Below are 13846 nucleotides of genomic sequence, written 5' to 3'. Positions count from 1 at the left end.
GTCTTCCTCCATTGAGCCCCATGACACTCTGGGTTCCCTCTATAACATGTTCCATGTTATATTGAAATAATCTGCTTTTGGCTGACTTTCTACCTCCCCAATCGTATATCCATATTCATATTCCTTTAAGGGAAGGCTCCCATCTTATTCTACTTTGTATTCCATCTCCAAGTAGGGTGCCTAACAGATACTTTTGGGCAACCTTATTTTTAAACTTTATGTTTTAAATAATAGGCATTCAGGATACTTAATAGGAATTAACTGTGACATAGTCAATTCTGTGCTTTTAAATAATCTCTTTGCTATATGGAGGCTGGATTGTAACAGACAGAGCCTATTAAGCCTAATAAGAGGATGAGACAGTGATGGAACAAGAGATACTGAACTAGGAGCAGTGACCAGTTAAGAACCACTAGAGGATGAGGGAAATACAGACCTGTTGGTTAAAGGCTACAAACTTTCATTTATAAGATGAAAAAGATCTAAGAGTCAGACACGACTGAGCCACTGAACTGAACTGAAGGACCTAATATATAAAATATGAGGATTTCAGCTGGTAACACTGTATTTCATAACTGAAATTTGCTAAAAAGGTGGAGATGAAATGTTCTCAGCAAAAATGGGGAAAGAGGGTAAGCAAATAAGTGAGGTGATGACTGTGTTAACTTAACGGGGGGAATCCTTTCACAATGTGTAAGTATATAAAATCATCACATAGCACACTTAAATACCTTAAATATTGTCAGTTATATCTCAATAAAGCTGATAAAAGCAATGTATAAGACACAAGTAAGTTGAAATGGTAATGACAGGAAAAGTGAACTGAAAAGAGGAAAGAATCTAAGATGATTAAATTTTCTGATTTGATTAATGGAATAGTGTAACTGTCTATAAAAAAGCAAAATGATATATGAGGAGGCTGCTAATGTGCAATTCAGCATTCATAACCTTTGGATTCAGTCAATCTTTCCTATAAGTCAAAGAATAGTTGAGTTTGTTCCTTCTCATTTCTGCATTTGCGAACGTGAAGTTTGACTATTGATGCATTCTGAAATACCAACAGTGTGAAATGAGAACATATCTTTCTTTTTTTCTACCCATTAGTCCATTAGCCTTTCATGTCCATTCTGTGTAATTCAAATGCAACCAATATAGGAGAGGATAATTTTTTTATATTTTACTTTCATAAAAGATGGTTCACTCTCTTGGTAATCAGTTTTACACATTTACTTTAATTGTATCAATTTCCGAGTGTTATGAACCTTTCCCTTGACATCTATATAATTCTACATAATTTTCAATTGCTTTCAATTCCATCACTTAGCTGAGCTTCATTCCAGTTAGTAAAAAATAAGTTTTTAGAAAACCAGAACAAAAATAAAATTCAAAGCATTATGCTAATGTAATGTGTTTTTTCCCTATGTGGAAACTTGGATATACACCAAAGAAAGAAAATGCCGAAATATTTTATTTACAGGAGAAAAAAAAAATCATCAAAACAATTGTCATGTTAGTCCATATCAGACCTATTCTATTTGCCATTAGAGTAAAATTTTGAAAGGAGTATTTCATGAAGATGAAACTTCATGGAATAATCCATGAAGATTTCCTGAGGGTGCTGATCTACTGATAAGTAAGAGCACAGGACCTGAAGTGAGAGAGGCTTCCTCAAAGTTTTTCTTTCTGGCAAATTTCTTCATTTCTCTCTGAGCTATATCACATTGTAAAATGAGAAAAATAATTGACTTAGTTAAGATTTCATAGGATGCAAGCTTTAGAAATGCAATTCAAGTTAGTTTCAGTGCAGAAAGGAATTTATTATGGCAGGTTACCCAGAGTGTTAAGATGCTAAGTGCTAACTTACTTGAGCGGTGTCCATTAGCTCAAATAATGGTTCTTTCTCTCTCTCTCCATCGCTAGTGACTGTTTTCTTACGTTGGCTTCATTCCCAGCCAGGAGCTACTGCCTATATATGTGGTGGGAAAGTTGCTGGCTCATTCTTTCTGTTTTGTCTTTTTTTTTTTGTACCATGAGTTGAGAGGACTTGTGTAATTCTGGAACTGACAGAGAAACAAAAAAATAGCAACTTTCCCAGAGCAGCGCAATTAGTCATGCTTGGGCCATGTGACCAGCCCCGAACCAATTGTGGTTTCCAGAAGAAAAGTAATTATGATCATCCAGGCCATGGGTTCAGCCAGCATTTGGTCCTGGGGAGCAGATCAATTCCACCCAATCACAAGATTTCTGCGGAGTAACTGCAGAATAAGGAAAGGCTGCTCCCATAAGGAGGAGATGACAGACAGGCAAACAACATTATAAAAAACATTATTATAATACACATTCCAAGGTGGCTGGCAGGTTAAATTGGATGATACACCAAAGCACATCAGAAAACTCAAAATGGGTTTATTATTAATTACTGGCATACAGTATTAATATAATCATAGGCTATTCTTATCTTCTGCCTTAGAGGACATTCCAGTCTTTGCCTGACCAATTCTGGGACTTAATTGTTCAGGCTAACAGTATAATAAGAAACACAGGGTTGAAGAATTGAAGAGGCAAGGGATCATATATTGAACAAATATTTACTGAGTCTCTACATTGTGCTGAGAGTTCTAGGTGCTAGGATACAGTGCTGAAACTAAACAGGTGCCCCCTCTTGTGTAAACAAAATAATTTCTGGAATTTAGAAAGATGGTAACAATAACCCTGTATAAGAGACAGCAAAAGAGACACTGATGTATAGAACAAAATAATAATAATAATAATAATTTCAAGTATGATCAAAGATTTCTAGGAAAATAAGACAAGGTAATAATGCTTTAAAAAGTGCCTAGGAATGAATTACTTTAGACTGGGTGTCATGAAGAGGCCTTGGCAAGAATGTGATCAGACAATGGTATAAGACAGTCAGTACCTGTTGGCTAGAATGCAGTGAATGAGAAGGAGCAAAACAGAGATGAAGATGGGGAGAAAACAGGTGCCTTGCAGGTTATGGTGAAGGATTTTAATTTGATTCATTTGAACCTATTGGTAATAGAAGTCACTGAAAGATTTTTGATCAGGAATAAAATGTGATTTGCTGGTTACTGAAAAATCATGCCATCTTACTTGTTAAAAATTATTAATTGGGGCAAAACTAGAAACCAGAACACCAATTAGAAGGTCTTTGCATTCCGTACTATAATGATGGTGATGAGAAACACAAAGATCTCACTCAGTAAAGGTGAAAAGTGGATCAATACCAGATAATTGTGGAGATAAAATTTACAAAACTCTGTGCTGGATTGAGTGTGGAAACTGAGGGCAAAAGAAATACCAAGAATAATTGATAGGCTTCGGTCTTGAGCAACTGTGTGGATGAAAAGATAGGAGAAGAAATAAACTTGGGGATAAAAGAATCAGTTTGTTTCCCATGCTAGATTTGAGCTTGCTCTTAGACATCGAGATGGCAATGTCAAATAGCAGGTGGTCACGTGAACCTGAGTGCAGTCCCAATCTGTTAGCCCCGCCAACCCTCTCCACGCTCACTGCCCCCAACTCTCCTTCCAGCTAGTGGGGTCCACTTTATTCACAGCTACTGGGGTCTGCTTTCTGTCCCTCCAATGCAACAAGTGCCTTTCTGCCCTCTGCCTTGGCCACAGGCCAAGAACACTCTGCCCTAAATCTTCAAGTGGCTGGTTCGTCTCACCATCCAAGCTTCAATCTCCACATCTTCTCCCAAAGACCAGCTCTGTGGCACTGCACACCACAACACAGAGCACTTAGGACTATCATACTTATTTGTTTTTCTACTTTCTGCTTCTCTCCACGAGAATGTACATCCTCTCGGGATGGGACCTATATTTAATTTTTTGTTCCCTACTTGTTATCCTCAGTACATCTTCCCTTGTGGCTCAGCTGGTAAAGAATCCGCCTGCAATGCAGGAGACCTGCATTCAATCCCTGGGTTGGGAAGATCCCCGGAGAAGGGAACGGCTACCCACTCCAGTATTCTGGCCTGGAGAATTCCTTGGACTGTACAGTCCATGGGGTCGCAAAGAGTCGGATACGACTGAGCACCTTTCACTTCACTGTAAGCCTAAGAGTCTAGAGCCTGGCACAGAGGAGGTGGTTGTGAATACTGGTTAAATAAATGAAAGCAAAAGACATATTTTTGCAATACTGCTCTGAGGTGCACCCTCTACGCAGTCTCCTGTGGTGACCACCCTTAGCGCCTTCTATTTAGTGCACAGATTCCAGAACCACACTGCCCCTTGCCAGATGTGTGATCTTTGATAAACTACTTAACCTCTATTTCAGTCTCTCTATTTAGAAAATCTGGAAAAGATAGCCATCCCAAAGTGTTATGGGGATTGAAAAAAATTATGCATTTTAAGGGCCTCAAAGAGTGTATGGCTTGTGGCAAGCCATGAACAAGTGATGGCTATTTTTAGCATCACCATCATCATCATCCCTAGACCAACTGACTACCATCAGGGAAGCATTGTCACGTAAGAACACAAAAGCTTCTGCCACATTAAACTCCAGACCATAAGGCTGGAGAGGAAAATGTTCAGAGAAGACATGATAGTGTGTGATCATCATTTTCAGTCTTATTTAAGTGCGAAAAATAATGAATTAGCAGAAAGTTAACAACCTTACTTAGAGTATATTTCAACTATGTGGGGATTTGGGTGTGCCATTTTACTTGTTTTGATCTTAATTCTCTCATGTGTAAAACAGATTATTCCTAAGATCTTTCCAGCTCTAAAAGTTTATGACTGTTTCATAACCACAAATCCACATGTAATACAAAGGGGGGAAACTTAAAATTAATTTCGTACTTAGTTTTCAACAAAGTCTAACTTTGTAAGGTATAAGACATGCACCAGTTTTTATTTTCATCCTGATTTCTATGAACAATATTTCTGGATCTCCCAAAATTCTATGCCGTAAATAAAGCATTATTGTTATTTAGTCACTCAGAAGTGTCCGACTCTTTTGAGACGCCCATGGGATTTTCTGGGCAAGATTACTGGAGTGGTTTGCCATTTCCTCCTACAGGGGATCTTCCAGACCCAGGGATCAAACCCAGGTCTCTTGCATCTCCTGCATAAGCAGGAGGACTTTTTACCACTGTGCCACCTGGGAAGTCATGATTGCAGTCTATTTCATGAGTAGGTGAAAGCATGCTAAATGACTTTTTCCAAGGTCTTTCTAAAAATATTTTAGAAGACCTGAGATTAAAATAAAATTATTTATTCCAAGTTTCTTATCACTTGGCTGAATTAGCTCTCATTTTCTTTCTGGCACAGTTAACTTGGTAACATTCTCCTGTTAAGAGGGTAATCTTGGATGAAATAACCATACATCACTCCAAAGAGATTTCAAAGTACCAAGAATGCTTTCTGGATTATAAATTCCTGGGCGACTTTACTTCGTGTAGACCACAAAATACATTCAAATTAGCCAGTGATGAGTCAAAAATTACTTTGCTCTAGGAATTAGACAGGTGTCAAAGGGAAATTATAAAATGTAACCACTGCAGAAACCTCTTATTTCACATTCAGTGGCTTCTGCTCCTTTCTGTCCAATTCCTCACATAGATAATGATTTCAGTGGCTGTAAATACTTGTCTTAACATCGCTATTCTCAATTTTGGGGGGTTTATTTTCTCATTTAGATCTCATTGAAACAACGGACATTTAAAAACAGCTATTAAAGATGATATTCATGCAAAAAATCACGTACATGAATGTAGTATTTGTCAAATATATTTATGCTGCATTAAAAACTGCATTTAAGTAAACAAAACAAAAATCCTATTTGTTGACCTTTTTCCAATCATTAACAAAAGGATTAGCAGAGTTCCTGTGGTGGTTCAGTGGTGAAGAACCTGCCTGCCAGTGCAGGAGACGGGTTCAATCCCTGATCCATACTACGGGGCAACTAAGCCCGTGTGCCATGACAACTGAGCTTGTACTCTACAACCTGGGAGCTGCAACTGCTGAGTCCATGTGCCTCAACTACTGAAGCCCACGCACCCCAGAGCCTGTGCTCCACACCAAGATAAGCGACCGTAATGAGCAGCCTACGTACCACAACTAGGGAGTAACCCACACTCGCAACTAGAGAAAGCCTACGCAAAGCACAAAGACAAGCACAGCCAGATATAAATACATAAACAAATAAAATTTAATTTAAAACCTTCTCATCCTACATAACACAAAAGGACTAAGAATAACAAAGAGAAATAGATCTATGATTATACATAGATAAATCTGCCTCACAAAATAGCTAAGTGAAGATGATGAAGATGTAAGGAACATCAATATGTGGATTATTTTCATGAGCTTTATTCGTCTTTAAGAGAAATAAGAATCTTAAAAAGAGAGTGAAGTTTATTATCACCACTTCCTGGTAATTTTTGTCCTTCTGAAGCTTGGAGCAAACAAAACAGTAAACCCTCCTTGGAATCTACATATCACTGAAGTGTCAGACATGCCAATAATATTAAGGGCCTGATGATTTACAGGAACATCCACACTTCGCCTGACAACTTTCTATCCCCACAAGAATCTATGGATCATTTCTCTTTAGGGAAACCAAATCAAAACAAAAACAAGACAAGCCACACTTTCCAATTTTGCAGCCTCTTGGAAGGAAAGAAAAACCAGGAGGCATGTATTCTGCAGTATGTGAATCACAAAACCCTGAATTTAGGTTTTCTATCATCACTCAATGTCCTGCAGGTGATACTTGTCATTGTCACAATTATGAGACTCTTCAAATAGAGACATGTTCCAGAATCCTCCAGGAGATGGATTTCAATAGCACTTTGGGCAATTTACACAACCAGCTTCCCCACTCAGCTGGAAAAAAGCCATCATCTCTTTAAGGGTTGCTAAAGGGAAGGTGGATCTTTAGGTAACCTAATTGGCTGGCATCTGGTCCCATCACTTCATGGCAAATAGAAGGCGAGAAGGTGGAAACAGTGACAGACTTTATTTTCTTGGGCTCCAAAATCACTGAGGATGGTGACTGCAGTCATGAAGTTAAAAGACATTAGCTCATTGGAAGGAAAGCTATGACAAACTGAGACAGCATATTAAAAAGCAGAGGCATCTGCTTTGCTGACAAAGGTCCGTATAGTCAAAGCTATGGTTTTTCCAGTAGTCATGTACAGACATAAGAGCTCATTATAAAGAAGGCTGAGAACCAAAGAATCCATGCTTTTGAATTGTGGTGCTGGAGAAGACTCCAGAGTCCTTGGACTGCAAGGAGATCAAACCAGTCCATCCTAAAGGAAATCAATCCTGAATATTCATTGGAAGGACTGATGCTGAAGCTCCAATACTTGGGCCACCTGATGAGAAGAGCTGACTCATCAGAAAAGACTCTGATGCTGGGAAAAATTGAAGGTAAAAAGAGAAGGGGATGGCAGAGGATGTGATGGTTGGATGGCAGCACCGACTCAATGGACATGAGTTTGAGCAAACTCTGGGAGATGGTGAAGGACAGTGAAGCCTGGCATGCTGCAGTCCATGAGGTTGCATAGAGTTGGACACGATTAAGAGACAGAATAGCGACAAAAAGTAGCTTCACTCGGAGAAGGCATTGGCACCCCACTCCAGTCCTCTTGCCTGGAAAATCCCATGGGTGGAGGAGTCTGGTAGGCTGCAGTCCATGGGGTTGCAAAGAGTCGGACATGAGAGCGACTTCAATTTCACTTTTCTCTTTCATGCATTGGAGAAGGAAATGGCAACCCACTCCAGTGTTCTTGCCTGGAGAATCCCAGGGACGGGGGAGCCTGGTGGGCTGCCGTCTATGGAGTCGCACAGAGTCGGACACGACTGAAGCGACTTAGCAGCAGCAGCAGCAGCTGCCCCACCCGAGTAGATAACATCCTCACAAATGGCCTGATCTGTTTTCATCCCACTCTCTTCTGTCCCTTTCCTTTCCATTTTTGAGTTTCCTTGTTTCCTACATGTATCTCTCTGTCTGTATCCTCGTAGCAAAAAATAAGAGGATGTGATTTAGAAGTGGTGAATATGAATTGACAAAGAAATACTATTCAAATGCCTTTCTTTCTTCCAGTTTGTGACTGTATCATCTCTTTGTGAAGGGCAAAATACACAGCCAACAGGGGTTGTATGGGTGAAACAGGGTATTAATAGGAATGTTATTCTCCAATAACGTTTACATCATGGTTTAGAGAATGTATAAAATGAGAGACTTATCTACTGTTTGTAACTTTGCTAGAAAAACATGTGGGTTACCTAACAGGGTAAGAGTAGGCCAAATTATAGCTGACTAACTTTATATGAACTGATTTATGGGGATGAAAGTTTGGATTAGGCTCCATGATGCAATGTAGAATTCCAGGAGTTTTATAGTTTTTACAACCCATTACAAGGGCAGAAGGAATATATTTTATCTTATAACTTGTACTTTCTACTTTTGCGCATGCATCATGAAAAGTGAAAGTGTTCGTTGCTCAGTCATGTCCAACTCTTTGTGATTCCATGGACTGGAGCCCACCAGGTTCTTCTGTCCATGGAATTCTCCAGCAAGAATCCTGGAGTACGTTGTCATTCTCTTCTCCAGGGGATCTTCCCAACCCGGGGATCAGACCCAAGTCTTCTGTATTGCAGGCAGATGCTTTACTGTCTGAACCACCAGGGAAACGAATATGTATTATGTAAATGTGTAATGTGTAAATATATATATATATAGGCATTAGGCAATTGAAGTTTTAGAAGACCTCTAGATAACAGTATCTTCTGTACCTAAAATACTATTTTTTTCAGTTCAGTTCAGTTGGTCAGTCATGTCTGACTCTTTGTGACCCCATGGACTGCAGCACACCAGGCCTCCCTGTCCATCACCAACTCCCAGAGTTTACCCAAACTCATCTCCACTGAGTTAGTGATACCTTCCAACCATCTCATCCTCTGTCGTCCCCTTCTCCTCCCACCTTCAATCTTTCCCATTTTTACCCATGTCAAATAAGACCTCTTATAATGTTCTCTTTTCAAGATTTTTGAATGGTAATTTTCAGTTTGGCTTAAGTTTTGGCTATTTACAGACTTGTCATAATTAATACATGGGCTTAACCAAGGTCTTTTTTGAAAGCTATAGATAGATCCCCATATCTGATTATTGATCATAGTGAGGTTAATAATGTTAACCACGCAGCAGATGGCATTTTCATTTGTTTTAATCTGAATTCATCATTCTCACTTATCCATGTGTGTAGCACCACAATCTGCTAATCAGTGGGATTTGTGGAAGACACAGCCCTACCTGTAAAGCATTTTCTGAACAATACTTGTCTTGGCATCCACAGGTAACTCTCTCAAGGTACACAGTTGGGAACCTACAGGGAAAGGCAGATTATAATGCATAAGGCTCTGTTCTCACCTCATGTGAAAAGCAGGAGTGAGATCTTTAATTTCTCAATGAGATGTTTGGTGAAGAATTGTGTATTTTCAAAATCCTCTTTGTATAAGTAATTACTACTGATTTCAAAATCATTTCAAGAGTCACCATGATAACTCTTGGTAAAACAAAACTCAAATGCAATAAACGTAATACCAAGGGCAGGTTTTTAGAAGAAAACTAATAGGGAAATATATAATGTTAACCGGGGGTGGGCAAGTTTTAAAATATTAGTTTAACACAGCCGCTTACTAGCTGTAAGACTTTGGGTGAATCTCTTAACCATGACATAGTATATTGCCTCTCATTTGAAAAACTTGGATAATCATAACCTACTTAGCAATGTTTCTGTGTAGATGAAAGCCTAGACTATATTTCACAATCAGTAAAGCATTATTGCAGTCACTGTTGGTATTATTAATATTACATTGGCAATGGAGAAATTGACCAAAATGACAAGTCTTTATCTAGCTTGGTAGTATATTTTGGATTGTAGACACATGCTGTGCTTAGTCATTCAATAGTGTCTGACTCTTTGCAACCCCATGGATTATAGCCTGCCAGGCTCCTCTATCCATGGGATTCTCCAGGCAAGAATACTGGAGTGGGTTGCCATTCCCTCTTCCAGGGGATCTTCCCAACTCAGGGACTGAATCCAGGTTTCCCACACTGCAGGCATATTTTTACCATCCAAGCCACCAGGGAAGCACAGCAGGGTTAATTGTAGCTCAAATTTCCAATGTTTGTACTTGGGTTGAAAATGCCCATTGATATTAACATAAGAATTTTGTTTACCACAGAATTAGCTTACATAATATTCACAAAGTCTAGGGAAAATAGAGGCACATACACTTGAACTTCTCTGATCTTCCATGACAAGGTAAAGGTCGGAAAAATTCTAAGTGTCACTTACCAAGTAGTAAAACGGAAGAGAAATGCTGATGAGATGTCCAAATCTAAGCCAATGCAGGATAAATGAAAGAACGTGCTGCTTTGTCACAACTGTGGGCTTTACAACCAGACCTAAGTTTGATCTCAGTTTACCCACCTCCACATAGGATGCTCCACTGAGTCTATTTCCTCCTTAAAAAGCACACTCCCTTCTAGCTATTTCTGAAGTGCTTCCCGGAGGATCAAATGAGACAATATCATTGAAGATGCCCATTTCCTTCTCCAGGGCATCTGCCTGACCCAGGGATCGAACCCAAGTCTCCCGCATTGCAGACAGACTCTTTACCCTCTGAGCAATCAGGGAAGCCCAGAAGATGCCCAGGAGAAGGCTCAAAACTCTCAGATGCTATTTAATATTGGTGAAGCTTTTTTTTTTTTCTGTTTTTCCACAGAAATGCTTGCAGACTATTGTGCCAGTTTATAAATAACACATCTCAAAAGAGTAAGGTGAAAAGATAGAGTGCAAGTAACAAAGGTGCCTGAGGGGCATGCCCATCAAGCAAAAGAGTCCTTGATAATTAGGGAGGGAATTAAAATTCCATATTTAGCTAACAAATACTAAAGACAGATAAAGGTAGTGCTGAACAGCCCTCAGAATGCGTTGTCTTTTCCTCACTTCCTACTCAGCTGATTACTAAGGACAACAGAGCCGTTTCGTTAACTCATAGCAATGATGAGGAGCCCCACAGCAAATAATTGAATATCACAGAGTAATCACTAAATAAATAAGTCCCACTTTAAAAAAGAAATGTAACAGTGCTGAGATATAGGAGGTAATATGTTCATTCTATAATTGCAGCTGAATTTTAATTATTTTGGATAATAATCTATTCCACATATATGGATGCTCTAATGCATTTGAGGTATTATCGGATGGCTCCACCATTTCCATATCTGAATAATTATCTAAGTACTGAATGAGTTCATTAAGAAATTTGGATGGCTGATTTACATTAACATATGCCACATTCCTATTTTAAAATGGTTTTCATTATCATCTCAGTTTCCAAGTTTTAATCACGCCTCAAACTTGGGCAAGCCACAATTACCAATGAGTAAAGTCATGTGAGTTCAACCAAGAAGCAGGCATAACAGGATTAACTGCTTCTTGTAGTCTATCTTCACAATCAATAATGATCACAATCACTGAGCCAATATGTGATCATCTGCTGTGTCTGTTAAAATGGCAGTAATAAGTGATTCAGCTGTCCTCAGATCATTCAGTTTTACATAAAAAGTATACTGTCTCTCCAGCAGACCAAGGGTGTTCAAAGGAGATAGAAACAAAAGCCAAGTTTACACATGAAAGAAAGCAAGCCATTATTCCAGAACCCCGAAGCACTCTAACCCACCTTACAAGGTTATCACTGAAAACCTTACCCATATCTGATCCACTAACATCAACTTATTTGATAGTAAATAGTGTATTCTTGAAGAGAGGGCCCCAAATTCAATTTATACCTCACAGTTGAAGTAAATAATAAAAGACTGACAAATCTTCCTGCATACATCCCCACAATTTCATGTTCCTTTTGATCAAATTCGGGGAAAGACAGAGCAGAAAATGAGATTTTTGCTTGGTTAGAAGGCTGCATAAGTGGAAAGTGTGTTTTTAAAGGTCTGCAGGAGAACAATTATATCAAGGATATAAATATGACAGAAATAATATTTGTAGAAAATTAAAGGGGATTAAAAGGAAAAAGAATCAAGTCAATAAAACTTCTTAATCAAAAAAATTATGACCTAGTCATTAATAACACGTGGAATACAGGATCCTGTTTGTTTGAAACGGCATAGATTGTCCTTCTGAGAGAATACATGCTACCAGTGAGCAAAGGAAAACAGATGCTCTTCATTTCTGGACACCTTGTAGAGTTATATCCTAGCTCAGGATAAAGTGAGCAGGTGCACAGAGAGGAACTTCGTACACTGAGACTCTGAGGACCAGAAGGCTCTGGTCACCATCATGGGCTGTTTCACAGACAAGCTTATGCCTTGTAACTGGTCGTTGACTTTGGCCTGAACAGCTGCTGGAGGAGGAGACAACTTGTCTTACCCTCACTTTCAACAACTTTTTTCTAATGTAGCTTGACTACATTTTACTACAAAAGTTTTAACCATTGTACTTCATTTTATTAAAAGGACCTTGATTCTACCCTCTACCCTATTGATTTTTAAAAATGTTTTGGATCTTTTAAAATTGCAACACAACATGGATGGATCTAGTGATGATCACACTAAGCGAAGTAAGTCAGAAAGAGAAAGATAAATACCATGTGATGTCGCTGAAATATGACACAAAAGAACTTATCTATGAAACAGTAACAGAATCACAGGCATAGAGACTTGTGGTGGCTGGTGGCAGGCAGGTGAGGGCGGGAGGGATTGGGAGTTTGGAGTTAGCAGATACAAATTATTATACATCAGACAGATAAACAACAAGGTCCTACTGTTTAGCACAGGGAACTATACTCAATATCCTGTAATAAACCATAATGAAAAAAAAGAAAAAAAATATATACATGAAGCTGAATCACTTTGCCGTACACCAGAAACTAACACAACACTGTCAATCAACTATACTTCAATAAAATAAAATTTTAAAAAACCATTAAAATTGCAAGACAAAATATCTTTACTTTTGGTTCTTGCTTTGATTACAACCTTAAAGCTTACACTCTCCAATTCTTACTAAGGAAAGAGCTAGAATTCATACATATATCTGCATATTCTAAGTTTTCTAAGATCAACCCTGACCATCAAAATAATATGTATTTTACACTATTTTTGTTGCCTCTTAGAAAAATACTCACAAACAAAGCTTCAGCACTCTGCCATTGACATACACTTAGAGATGTTATCTACTGAGAGTAAACCTATGGATCACTATTTATTCATTGTAGTGATCATATTAAAGATATCACCAGGGATCACCTAAAAAGGACTAATGGGAAATATTTCTTCTGACTGCAACATGTAGGAAAGCAATGATTCTTATAAACAATTGAGTCATATTTATTATCTGGATATTATTTCTTGTAAATAGTGGTGTCCCTCTCTGCTTTGGCTCTCCATCAACTTACACAATACAATATATGTACTGATGTGTTAATTTTATTCCTAAATGTATTAGTTTCTTATTGCTGCATAATAAATTATCTAAAACATTAGGGCTTAGAAAGCAATAAACATGTATTACCTGATAGTTTCTGTGGGTGCAGCTTAGCTGAGTGTCTCGGTTCCAAGGTCTCATACATGTCTGTGATCAAATTTTGGCCAGGGCTGTCTTCTTGACTAAGGGCTTAAGGAAAGGAGCATCTGCTTTCTTGGAATCACTTACCTGGTTGCTGATAGGATGTGACTTTTCACAGGATGTTGGACTGAAGTCCTTAGTTTCTCATCGTTGGTCAGAGGACTCACTCAGTTCCTTGCTGAAGTGCCTTGATCACAGGTCAGCTCACATGGCAGA

At 38.7% G+C, this 13846-nt stretch overlaps 1 long non-coding RNA gene across 3 annotated transcripts in view; it reads right to left on the bottom strand.

The window, feature by feature from the left end:
* LOC139180226 (uncharacterized) overlaps window positions 1–13846 on the bottom strand; it is a 271671-nt gene that overhangs the window by 43391 nt on the left and 214434 nt on the right. For 2 of the 3 annotated variants that reach the window (XR_011564551.1, XR_011564552.1), the window contains exon 3: window positions 1–13846. This exon is cut by the window's left edge. This is a non-coding gene — a long non-coding RNA (uncharacterized lncRNA). The other variant, XR_011564553.1, reaches the window with a different exon arrangement.

This window comes from Bos indicus, chromosome 27 (assembly GCF_029378745.1).
Source record: "Bos indicus isolate NIAB-ARS_2022 breed Sahiwal x Tharparkar chromosome 27, NIAB-ARS_B.indTharparkar_mat_pri_1.0, whole genome shotgun sequence".
In the NCBI taxonomy this organism is placed as follows: domain Eukaryota; kingdom Metazoa; phylum Chordata; class Mammalia; order Artiodactyla; family Bovidae; genus Bos; species Bos indicus.
The sequence above is the reverse complement of the archived record's forward strand: the minus strand, read 5'-3'. Positions and strand labels throughout refer to the sequence as shown.